Source organism: Amaranthus tricolor, chromosome 3, assembly GCF_026212465.1.
Source record: "Amaranthus tricolor cultivar Red isolate AtriRed21 chromosome 3, ASM2621246v1, whole genome shotgun sequence".
Lineage (NCBI taxonomy): Eukaryota > Viridiplantae > Streptophyta > Magnoliopsida > Caryophyllales > Amaranthaceae > Amaranthus > Amaranthus tricolor.
Genome location: NC_080049.1, coordinates 14,607,266 through 14,619,507, shown reverse-complemented (window position 1 = coordinate 14,619,507; position 12,242 = coordinate 14,607,266). Strand labels below are relative to the sequence as shown.

The following is a 12,242-nucleotide window of genomic DNA, read 5'->3' as shown; positions in this document are numbered from 1 at the left end:
CGTTTTCCCGTTTTACCCCGTAATCCTCACACCTCACATCCTACGTTCCTAAGAAAACATGAATAACTCAAACACTTAGGTTAATACCATAATCATATTCATTTCTGTTCCAATCTCTTATCTTAAACATCTAAATCCTCAAATCACGTTTTTCCTTACTCCCAAGATTGTATGCCCGCTAGATGAACTAACCCTAAGGATTAGCCACGGTCGCGGGTTGGCTCTGATACCAACTGTAAAAACCCGAGTTACCGTTGACTGGGTAAACAGGGTCATCACTGGGTTCGCTTCCCAAGAAACTGAAATCACACTTCCAAAACTCAAGCAAAGGGTTCACAAGCTCTTCAACGTGACTAACTCAGCTAAATCTCAAAGCCAACATCTAACTAATACACAAGATAATCATACAATTCTCTACAAGACCGATATAACCAGCACAACCAAAACAAATATACATTTAACCAAAAACCTAATACAAAATTACAAATTCCTACGTGCTCAGCTCAATATACATCCTTGGAACGCTATTCAACACCGTTAACCCATCGTTCCCGACCGGTTCCGATCTGTGATCAAACTAAAAGATGGAAACAAGAAGGAATCAGATTAACTGAATGAGAAGTAACAATCCAAAACAACAAAACACAGTAATTCATATCATGGGTTTAAAAGCAACATCAGTTCCCTAGATCTATGTGCACACAGGGAGTCTAGTTGAGAGGAACATCCATAGCTCTAAGGCTATGTCACTCTCGGGTGAAGCTAGTCAATATCTGAATGACAATTCGCTTCAAAAACAGGGAGTAGGGAACAATGTTCCTCAACTCCGTCAATGACCAGCTCGCAAGCCCGATCCATTGACATATCTCAATATCAGCATAAGCATTCACAACAACATTTGTCTCAAAAATTTCCAATTCAAAGAGCTTTAGTAAAAAGTTTATTTTCAAGAAAGTAGTCTGATCAGACCCTCTAAGGGACTGCTACTACTCACCAAAGACGACACTTCAAAGAGTCAGGTTCGTTTCGCAGCTATCAGCTAGAAAGGTTCCTCGATGACGTTGCCTCCTGAAGCATAACAAACATAACATCACAACAAAGCGTTCGATACTACAAACTAGGTTCATATAGCTTATTGCATCTCCTCCTAAAAATCCTAACTTAGTCAAGACTTTATCCTAATATTTCAAACCATTATAACTATAAATGGTCCAATTTAATTCAATAATTCCTCCAAATAACCAAGAAATTCCTTCAAAAATATCACATTATTTCATATTCATCAATGACAAGTATTTTCCAATAAACTCATGACTTCTACATCCCAAAAATTGATACTAATTATCATATGATCCATCAATTTTAACATTTTACTACCCAATCAACAATATCCAAAAAGAAACATCCAAGAATACCCAAATTACTCAATCCTTTATCATTAGAATAATCTCTTACTAACATTATAATCTCATAAATTGGTGTCAATCGTCAGATTTTCCAATTATCTAATTAAAATAATATACTTCGCAAGTCTTTATATAGAACAAAAATTGATCTCATGATTAGAGATTCTTTAAAGTTAAAGAAAATAGGTTATATTAATAATATTGAAGGTGTATAATAATATGACTTGATAAGAAAAGTAAATCTAAGTAGTAATTACCTTCCTTGAAGATCCTGGGTGAAATAATGAATCAAAAACCATAAATGGTAGGTAAAAAGAAAAGGATCCTCTTATTGTTGATTCTTAATTTGCCTTTGAATAAAAGAGACCCCAGAAAGAAGTGGATGGACATATTAGGAGAAATTAGTAAAAAAAATAATAAAACAATTAAACTTTTAATAATCGGAAACCAAAATAATGAGGACTCACTTGCAATGGCTGTCGAAACTCAGAGGAAAAGATGGGATTAGGGTTGTGCTTTCCTTCGAATATCGAAGACAAGAAGAACGGGATGTGAGGCATGGGTTTCGAATGGTTTGAGAAGGAAAGCAATTGTTTCAATTCTTGAAGTTCATAAGATTAAGGTTTTAACGAAGTGAGAGAGGGAGAAAGGTTTTGGGGTATTTTAATCAAAATAAAAGAAAAGGAAAAGAGGGAAGAAATTAAATTGAGAATCTTTCATGTCATGCGTATTTAAGATCATTCTCGTACAGATAATTCTCTTAAACTTACTCGTCTTAAAATATTAATTTTCCCAAATGTTACAACTATCCCTCATCATCCTGAACCCAATCAAGAATGGAGGTTGTATGTAGATGGGTCTTCAACACAACCAGCAAGTGGAGCAGGGCTTCTGATTGTATCTTCCGCCGGGGTCCGTATGGAAAGAGCGGTCAGATTCGAGTTTGCGGCCTCCAACAATGAGGCAGAATACGAAGCATTACTCATGGGGTTCAAAATCTGCTATGAGGCCGGGGCTAAAGTATTATCCGCTTTCTCTGACTCCCAACTAATAGTCGGACAAGTGAACGGGGAATTTGAAGCCAAGGATGATAGCATGAAGATGTACTTGCAACAAGTAAGAGAATTTGTCAAGAAATTCGAGAAATTTACATTAATCCACATCCCAAGATCCCAAAATGCACAAGCCGATTCTCTGGCAAAACTCGCCAGTTCAGCCGAAACATCCACGGCTCGCGATATTATCTGGGAAGTACTTCCTAACCCCAGTATCAACCTCATGGTTAACACCATTGTCAGATCGGAAACGTGGATGGAGCAATACATCAAATATCTACAAAATCAAGCGCTCCCCCAAGACGAGAATCAGGCTAAAGCACTTCAAAAGAAGGCCAGATGGTTCGACCTCTACGAAGGCACGCTCTATAAAAAATCATATACCCATCCCCTTTTAAAGTGTATTTCTCCTGAAGAAGGAAACTACATCCTTCGCGAAATACACGGAGGCGGATGCGGAATACATCAGGGAGTACGAACTATCATTGGCAAAGTCCTCAGAAGCGGATATTATTGGCCCTCGCTCAGGAGTGACACGGAAACACTGATCAAACGATGCCTCGAATGTGAGTACCATTCAAAGATAAGAAGGAAGCCCTCTAACTACTTGTCCGCCATGCAAGCCGTCCTGCCTTTTGACAAGTGGGGTATAGATCTCCTTGGCCCCTTTCCACCGGCAAAGGGACAACGCAAATTCATTATTGTGGCTATTGATTATTTCACCAAGTATGTGGAAGCAGAGGCCCTTAGCTCAATCACAGACAAGCAAGTCTGTCAATTCATATGGCGCAATATCATCACGAGATACGGTATCCCTCGTGTGATCATCACCGACAATGGGAGACAATTTGTCAGTAAGAACACAATAGAATACTGCGACAGGTTCAACATTCAAATCCGATTCAGTTCAGTATCTCGACCACAAACCAATGGCCAAGTCGAATCAGCAAACAAGGAGATTTTGAATGGGATCAAAAAGAAAATAGAGGGGGTCAAAGGTACTTGGGATGAAGAACTACCCGGCATCCTATGGGCAAGTCGAACAACCGTCAAAGAGGCAACAGGACATACCCCATTTTCCTTGGTATACGGGTCCGGAGCCGTGCTTCCAGTAGAGATAGGTATACCCTCTACAAGGGTCACCTACTACTCACACAGCGAGAATGAACAAGAAAAAAGGGCAAACTTAGATCTGCTTCCAGAAACACGGGGGAATGCATTGTTAAGGTCCATGGCCCAAAAACATAAGATGATTCGCAGCTTCAACTGACACGTCAAAACTAAACGCATTCAAGTTGGCGACTATGTCCTCCGCAAAGTTGAAGCCACAGGAAAAATCGTAGATAAAGGAAAACTAGGAGCCAACTGGGATGGCCCATTCAAAATTATCCGCGTCATCAAACCAGGTACATTTGAATTAGAAGACATGAACGGGAAGAAACTACCCCGCCCATGGAATGGAGACCACTTGAAGAAATACTTCATTTAATAAGATTCGCAAGAGGCCAGTCAATAATCATTAAGTTTCATACCGCGGCATAGTCGCGTTATCATTTCCATTTTCTCAGTGTTTATCATTTTCAATATATCAGGATTTTCATTCTCAGATTATCCAGCTCCAACATTCACAAGTATTCGGTTATATTCTACTTCCTCTATCATTATTGCAAATCTCATTAAAATCAGTAATATTTATAAGTCGGACCCCTTGAGAAGGGTCCCATAATCAAATTTATTTTAAGTCATCACGAATCAGTGACATCCATAAGTCGGACCCCCAGAGAGGGGTCCAAAGATCGAAACTGTTCTAAGTAAAATTCTCGCCCATCAGTGACATCGACAAGTCGGACCCCTAGACTGGGGTCCCAAGATCAAAATTAATCCAAGTTAAAATCAATGCTTTCTATTAATCCGGTAGGTATTAGTGACATCCACAAGTCGGACCCCCCTGGAGAGGGGTCCAAAGATCGAAATTGTTCTAAGTAAATTTTCGCCGCATCACTCCCCATTTTTGGTCGAAATAACCTCGGCCTGTGAGTTAGAATCGGAAATACCCCAAACACTCATAGCAAAATATCATGAAATCAGGGAGAATCATTGATCAAAAATATATACAGAAAGAATCAAAATGATTCGGCTCAAAAGAATATAAGTCATTCAGATTACAAAAAGTTGATAATGTCAAGCTTAAATTACAAAATCAAATCACACGTTGTTCAAAAAGGCGTCAACGTCTTCCATCGGCTCAGAGTGACGCTGCGGAGACCCGGCCAAACCCTCCTCGAGACTCGGAGTGAAGCTTACGAAATCTACAATATTAAATGGCTCCACTTCGATCTCTGATAGTTCCTTGGACAAGCCCTGGAGGTTTTTTCCTTCATCAATTATCAAATTCGATAAATCTAAGCATAAACTCTCCAATTGTGAGAGGGCCAAGTTCTCGGGGAAATCTGTGGCCGGAGGAGGAGATAGGGATAGTTTTTCTAAATCCAGGCACAAAGCCTCCTTTTCGGCCCCTTCATCTACCTTCTCCAACCAGATCCTCTCCTCCTCGACGTCCCAGCCGGATTGACCAGTACCGACGACTCCCGCTCCAAAACCGGTGCTAGGTTGATTAAGGCTTCATCTCCCTTTTGATTGGCTATCCGTTGGAGAGAATCAAAATCGACGCCTAACTCGGCGGCAGGCAGACGGTACTTCTCGTCGCTGATCAGGGAACCGGCGCCCATCATTTTTCGCCGTTAGATCCCCCAAGAAACTCGACGCCTCCGGCTCGTCCGAGGTAAGCCGGTCTTTAGCTATCCGGGCCCGCCTCTCCGAACGAAGTCTGAACACCTTAACCGCGGATAGCAAGGTCTTGAACTTGGCCAAATCAGCCGACACCTGTTGCATAAGAGATTGGTTTTGATGAACCAGCTTAGCGTGAACGTCCATCAGGTGGCCAACCTCATGGCCGAGGGTAGCCGACATACTAGAAGCCGCGTCAATGCTTGCGATGACCCCCTCTAACCGCTTCTTGGCCTTCTCCCGCCACTGCTCAGTCTTGACTAAGCGCTCTTTCAGCTCAGAGCACTTAGCCAGCTTCTCCTTTAGGCCCGACAGTTCTCCAAGATCCTCTCGAAGCTTCTGTAGTTCCTCATTCTGCTCTTCGCAACGGGAGGTCAGGGCGGCCAAGTTCTCCTTGTCCGCGGCACTTTGACGACTCAAGTTAAGCTCGAAAGCCAACCTTAGAAAAGTCTGCAAAATAACGAAAATTAAAACCCACCACTAAACTTGAGATCAAAAACAGAGTAAAGGATGTTACCTCAGCCGCGGAAGCTTGCATTTGACGGACTCGATCGCAGGGGGATAAGGACTCTAAATGATCAACATCCACTTTTTCGATTAAGTGGGATGTTGCCCTGTTAAATCAGGTTATCAAACCCTTGTGCCCCAAGTCAGTGAAGAGGGTATCGTGTCGGAAAGGCAAAACCTCCCGGCGACGATACACCTCCTCAACCCACGACTCGGGGGCAGCGGTTGATTCCCCTACCTTCTCCTTCCCCCTGCCAGAAATCGGCAACGCCTTGTTCTGGGAAGACGCCTCCTCCTCCACCGCTCATTTGAAGAGGTACGGCTGTCATTATTGTCCCCACCAAAGCCTTCTTCGAGGCACTCTCCCCGTGGGAGGAAGAGTCTCTCTTCCTCTTCCTCTCTTTCTTCTTCATTTCCCTCTTCTTAGAAGGGATTACCCTCTAAGAGTCATTGGGAATGTGGACTCTTCTCCTCTCTTCCAACTCCTCAAAGCTTGTCCTTCGCTGGGCACCTCCTCCAGCCCTTTCTCGGCAGTGGGCGAATCCTACGAAAAAAAAAGTTAGAAAAAATCCCTCATGATTCAATAAAATATGAATTTATACCTTTGGAGGAAGAGGTAGAGGTTTTTCCGCGGCCCGTTGGTTGGCCCCCTGAGCAAATCGCATGACGCTGAACTTCTTCATCAAGTCTGGATTCTTTGCTCTCAGATTCTCCTTGGCTATCCCTGAAAAATCAAGAGTTAGAAAATAGTAAACCTGTGATAAAAACGGAAAAAGCCGAAAATCCTTACTCCGATCGATAGCCAAGCTGATGCCGAATGCTGAGAGGAGGTTCTCATTCTCCAACTCAGAACGACCTAGTATCCAGTTGAGTTGGACGTTCATGGGTTTCTTCCCCAATTGGACGTCCATCTTCGCATACTCTATGATCACCGCGTCAGTAAAGGAACATTGCGGGATCCCATTATTGAAACCCGAGAGATTGGGTTTGATATTAAAGGAGGTCTTAATATTCCAACCCCCTAAATTGTATAAATATGCAAACTTTGTCCTATATCCCTTCTGATTGTCAGGGAGGTCGTGGACTATCTTCAGCCCACGACGGTGAGTGAAGGTAATCCACCCACAGCTGTACGATTGTGAATTACATAAGCGGGCTCTAAATATATACCTAAAGGCGGTAAGTGTTGGTGGCACGGCCAAAACTTTACATAAAATCAAAAATGCCACCATACAACCCCAAGCATTAGGGTATAATTTGGGCACAGAAACGTTCAAAAACTCTAATACTTCCCTGAAAAAGGGATGAAGAGGAAACCTAAGTCCTAATTCAAAAGAAGGAAAATATACAGCTATATAGTGTGGGGGAGGACATCTAACGGTGTCATAATTCCCCGGTGTAATAATGTTGATATCATCTTTAAAACCCCACTTTAGAGAGATGGCGTCCCGTCGCTTGTCCAAATCTCTTTTGGTTTGTAAATCTATGAAATAATTGAGGGGCCCGCCGCTTGGGATGTAAAATGGAGGAGGAACCGGCGCTACGCTTTCCCTTCCTGAGGACTCGGATGATCCTTCAATCTTTTCCATATCTACATACAATAACTCTTCCAGGTCAGGATCTATTCGCGGAAAGTAATTGGGGAAGAAAGCAACGCTCACTTCCCAAGGAGTAGTTTTCATCATCTCCGGTGTGTATATGGGGGATACAGATGACTCATCCCCGGCCTTTATTGATTCGCAATGAGGGGTGATTCTCATCAAACTACCATCGTCCGAATCATTTATTAGCAACCCCTCTTTATTAAAACGTCTACATACTACCAAAGGAATTTCCGTCGGGTTAGCAGAGTTAATGTCCAAGTTAGCTATTGTCTCATGAGTAGCCGCGACATCCATATTAACGGTAGTCATAAAGTAGTAGGCGAAACTTGTAAAGAATAATGGCTAATTTCATAAAACTAATTCAAAGCTTTAAACATTCAAGAACACGAAGAACAATTTGAAAAACATCTTGAAGAATAATTTGAAGAAATTCAAGAATTTGAGGAAAGATTTGAATACCTTGAAGAAATTTGAAGATTTGTCAGAAATTTGATGAAGTTCTGTCAGAACCCTTGAAGATCTTCGAGAATTTTGTCAGAAGTTTGAAGGATGGTTGAAGATTGTCAGAGCGTTTCTCTCTACTTTCTCTTTCTAGCAACTTGAAGAAATGAGGGAGTTAATGAAGGTTAGGTGAGAGGGAATAGTTCCAACAACCCTATTTATTGCAGCAATAAATGCTCAACCTCAAACCTAAACACCCCTTAAACGAGAGGTAGAATCCCAAACTAAAACCGGGAAGTCGACAAGTCGGACCCCCAATGAGAGGGGAAACGTCGAAGATTTTTCTAAGTATTCTTATCTATGTCCGAGAAGTCGACTAGTCGGACCCCCAATGAGGGGAAAATATGGAAAATTTATCAAAGTATCAGCTATTGACTGTGTCCGGAGAGTCGATAAGTCGGAAACCCAAGGTGGGAGAAAATGTTGACAATTTCTCTAAGTTATCAAAATTTTCTCTTGAAGCCGTGGGATCGATAAGTCGGACCTTGAACTACACCCCAAGAAAAGCATGGCAAAACATTCCAAGTATGAAAAGTTACACATTCTGCCGTCCGACGTATAGACGCAGCGGATGTTATGCCGCGTCATCCCCCTCATCGCTTCAAATTATTGTACTATCAAGGTATGGAATACTCCAAGTGTCAAAATGTTCGAGTATGAAATATTCTAAGTACGGAAGCTATTCGTATGGTCGATAAGTCGGACCCCCAGGTGCCCCCAATAATGGTGCAAAAATTCTAAGTATGGAACTCCGTATTGTTCGTATGATCGATGACACGGACCTTGGTGCTCATTCCGCGTCATTGGAGAACAAGGGGCTTGTTAAGATAGTAAAGATCGTCCAAGTATCTTTACCGTTCGCGATGTAGATAAGTCGGACTCCCCTAAGTCCCTTAGTGAAGAATAAAAAATCTAAGTGTAAATCTAAGCCGCGTCATCAACTCGCGGGATTACTGTCCAGACTTCAATGAGAGTCAACTCATTCGTGCCGCTGCATGTTACCTTCCAAGATTCCACGGCTTATAACATGATAACGAGAAGGAAGATAGAACAAAAAAACCAGTATCTTGTCCGTGAGGTCGACAAGTTGGACCCACTTTGGTGGTGATCTCGTTCGAAAATATTCCAAGTCTCTGAAATTCCGCGACTTCAGATTAAAATAATAAAATAAAATAAATTATGGTAATTTCATCCGTATAGTAGACAAGTCGAACCCCCCTTGGGGGCTATCTTGTTCCAAAATATTCTAAGTATTGGAGCTTCTGCAGCATCAAAGAAGCATAAACCAGGATCAAGCCTCCACAACTACATTTTTGCTGCTGAATGATATAGATGGATAGGGCTACTCCGCGGCATGCTTCAAGCCGCGGCTCAATTGGCATTATTCGTTTCTCTTTAACTTGGAGCGTCTCATACGGCTATTTTGAAAAGGTCATAACTTTTTCGTTACGACTCGGAATTCGACATGTGAACAGTCGATCCGAAGCTTGCAAGCTCAATTTTCGGAATCCGCCCAAAGATCTGCCAAATTATGAACATATTCATCTTCTTAAGTATTCGAACGCTCTCTACGGTCACATTCCTTCATTAACGCTAAGGTGTTTTGGTAAACGCTTATCGTTTCCGCACAAAGAAAGATATTTCAAGTCGTTGGGGCTCCCTTTTCATATCATCCTTCATGCGCGGGGCTAAATGTCATGGTATCACTTATCTAATTTACTTATTTATTTAAATTATTAATGTCATATTACCTTAATACCCTTTGACCTTTCGTATTGACCTTGACTTTTAGTCAATGGGATTTTTCTGAATTCTCCAAACTCCTTAGTTGGCCCATGAGCAAGTAACCCTCAAAATACCCTAAGTTCCCCTGGGAAGTAACCTCCAGATTGACCCAACTTCCCTTTTGACAACTACCCTTCCTTCCTCATTCACTGGTTCTTCTTCTTTTGATGATGATAACTGCCCACTATCACCCATGACAACCAACCTCCTCTCAGAAATAACTTCTTTTTTCACCACTATAAATAGAGACAACCATCAGAAAGGAAAGGATCATCTGATAATAACCCTCTTAATATCCTTACTCATATTCCATTTCATCAGCCTACCAAAATACAAGCAATCTCAACGCCGATATCCTTGTTCCTGCATTCAATCTATAATCGTCTATTCAATAATCTCACATCTCCGTTCTAACTTGAGCGTCGGAGGATTTTTCCGGGAGATCACCCCCCGGACAAGGCTAACGTGTTGTGTTTCAGGAATTCAGGTCGCTTCCTTCTACGAATCGCCGCTCCTGATAACGCTTCCACTTACGGTATTTCAAGTGTTTTCCACTTCCTCGTTTCACAACCGAAACACTTTTCGATAACTGATAAATAGTAATAGTAAAAATTTATAGGCAACAATGACAACAAAGCAACAACACAGAATCAAAAGATGGAATACTTGCATCTATTTGATATAAAATAGAATAATAGTAATAATTTTTGGTCAAAACTATGAATTGCGCTCAAAACCATATACATCAACTATGTTAGAATGGTAAACGTACTACTAGTTGGACTTGGACTTGTAGGTTCAACTAGATAAACAGGTGTATATATAAAGAATATGAGATGTTAACATCCTATAAAGCAATAAACACTTAGCAAACATTCTTCTCCCTACCCCTAATCATCTAACGTTTTGTATTTGACATATTTCATGCGAAATTATCTCGTGAATAGTGTCATGTCGTGCTTGTCTACCCAAAAATAAAAACAGACTATAAAAATTGTGTCAGTCAAATGACCCTCGTGCCAAATCATATCACACAATATCATGTCGTGTCTAAGTAGGCCAGATGCCTGCCTGGCCCTTTTCCATGTACCTCTATGCAACTGATTGGCTTATCTTGAATGAATAAGTGAGTTATTGAAAATATTTAGTACTCCTATATTAATCAATAACTATATATCTATTGTTGATCCAACAAAATCTCGAGCAAAAGGCAAACATTAATAAAAAGAAATAAATTGTTAATAATAACCGACATTTGTTTGAGCTGTTGAAAATAAAACCACTTATTATTTATTTTCAAATAAATCCACCTATTAGGTGTATTTATTAAAATAGATTGACCTATTGTTTATAATAATCTTCAAAGTTTCTTTGTAAGCCATGAATTAAGAATATACAATAGTTGAATTTATTTTGAGCAATTATACAGAATGGGTAGATTTATTTAAAAATAAACAATAATTTAATTTAATTTCAGCGAATCGAGCAAAAATTTATTTATTTTTTACAATTTCCCCTAAAAAATTATGTCAAGTAACTTAAACATCGTAGCAAAATAACCAGTTACAAAACATTTTTTTTAGGTATTTGACAAAGCAACAAGGCAAAAACTAGCCAAAAAAACATAAGGCTCTAAAAGGACTACTAGGGTTTCTTTTGCAAAAACTCAGATCGGCAAGAAGCCCTAATTACAACTTTAACCTAACACACTTCAGGCTTTCTAATTAAAATTGCTGCATTTGCATCTTTAATATAAAAGTTTAAATAGAAAATGTACCATAATGAACGGAATGGAAGGGGTAGCAATTAGTAAGGCCAGAATTAATACTAGTCATGAGATTATTCTATACTGTATAAATAGCTAATCTAGATTGTTTTGAAAATGAAAACAGGATGACAGCTTAACAGGAGCAGCAGCTTCAATTGATGTGTCAACAGAGAAGAATATGGAAGATCTGATTAACATTGCTCGGAAAATGCTTGATAAACCAGCCAGTGGGGTAGATCCTGAAACTGGGTCACTAAAAGCACTTCCACTTCTTGGCAGCTATGCATATGCTCTCCAAAGGTTTGGTTCACTAATTTATACTTTAAATATATACATAACGAAAATTGCAGGATTACACAATTCATCACATGAGGAAATGTTTGCACATAGATATCAATCACTTTCTTTCACCTCTAACATTCTACTATATATTGATTATGTTCACTCTAATTCTTTTAAAAACAGGTTTGCTGAACGATTATCGGAAGAGAGAAAATACCGTATGGGCCAAGATTCTATCTGATAAAGTCATGGAGGAATAGAATATCAATGTCACGGTTTTTTTCAGTATTTGTTGTCTACGTGTGATTGTATAAAATATGGTGTGCATTGCAGTCCATACAATAATTAATATTAAAAAAAAAAAACAAAGGAATTTGGGTTTAATTCTCTTCTGGGTCGGGGATGAAAGACACATCTTTGTGCAGTAATGGATTTTTATCAACATAAATTCTTGTTTGTTTTCCTTTTGGTCCTAAATAAATTAAAAAACCAATGATCCATGACTTCATTTGATCCAAATGGGCTAAACAAGGCCCAGAGTCTTGGG

The 12,242-nt window shown here is 40.2% G+C and overlaps 1 pseudogene; it reads left to right on the top strand.

Annotated features, from left to right (window-relative positions):
- Positions 1-12,159, top strand: part of LOC130808378 (patatin-like protein 3) — a 28,431-nt pseudogene extending 16,272 nt beyond the window's left edge.
- The last annotated feature ends 83 nt before the right edge of the window (positions 12,160-12,242 follow it).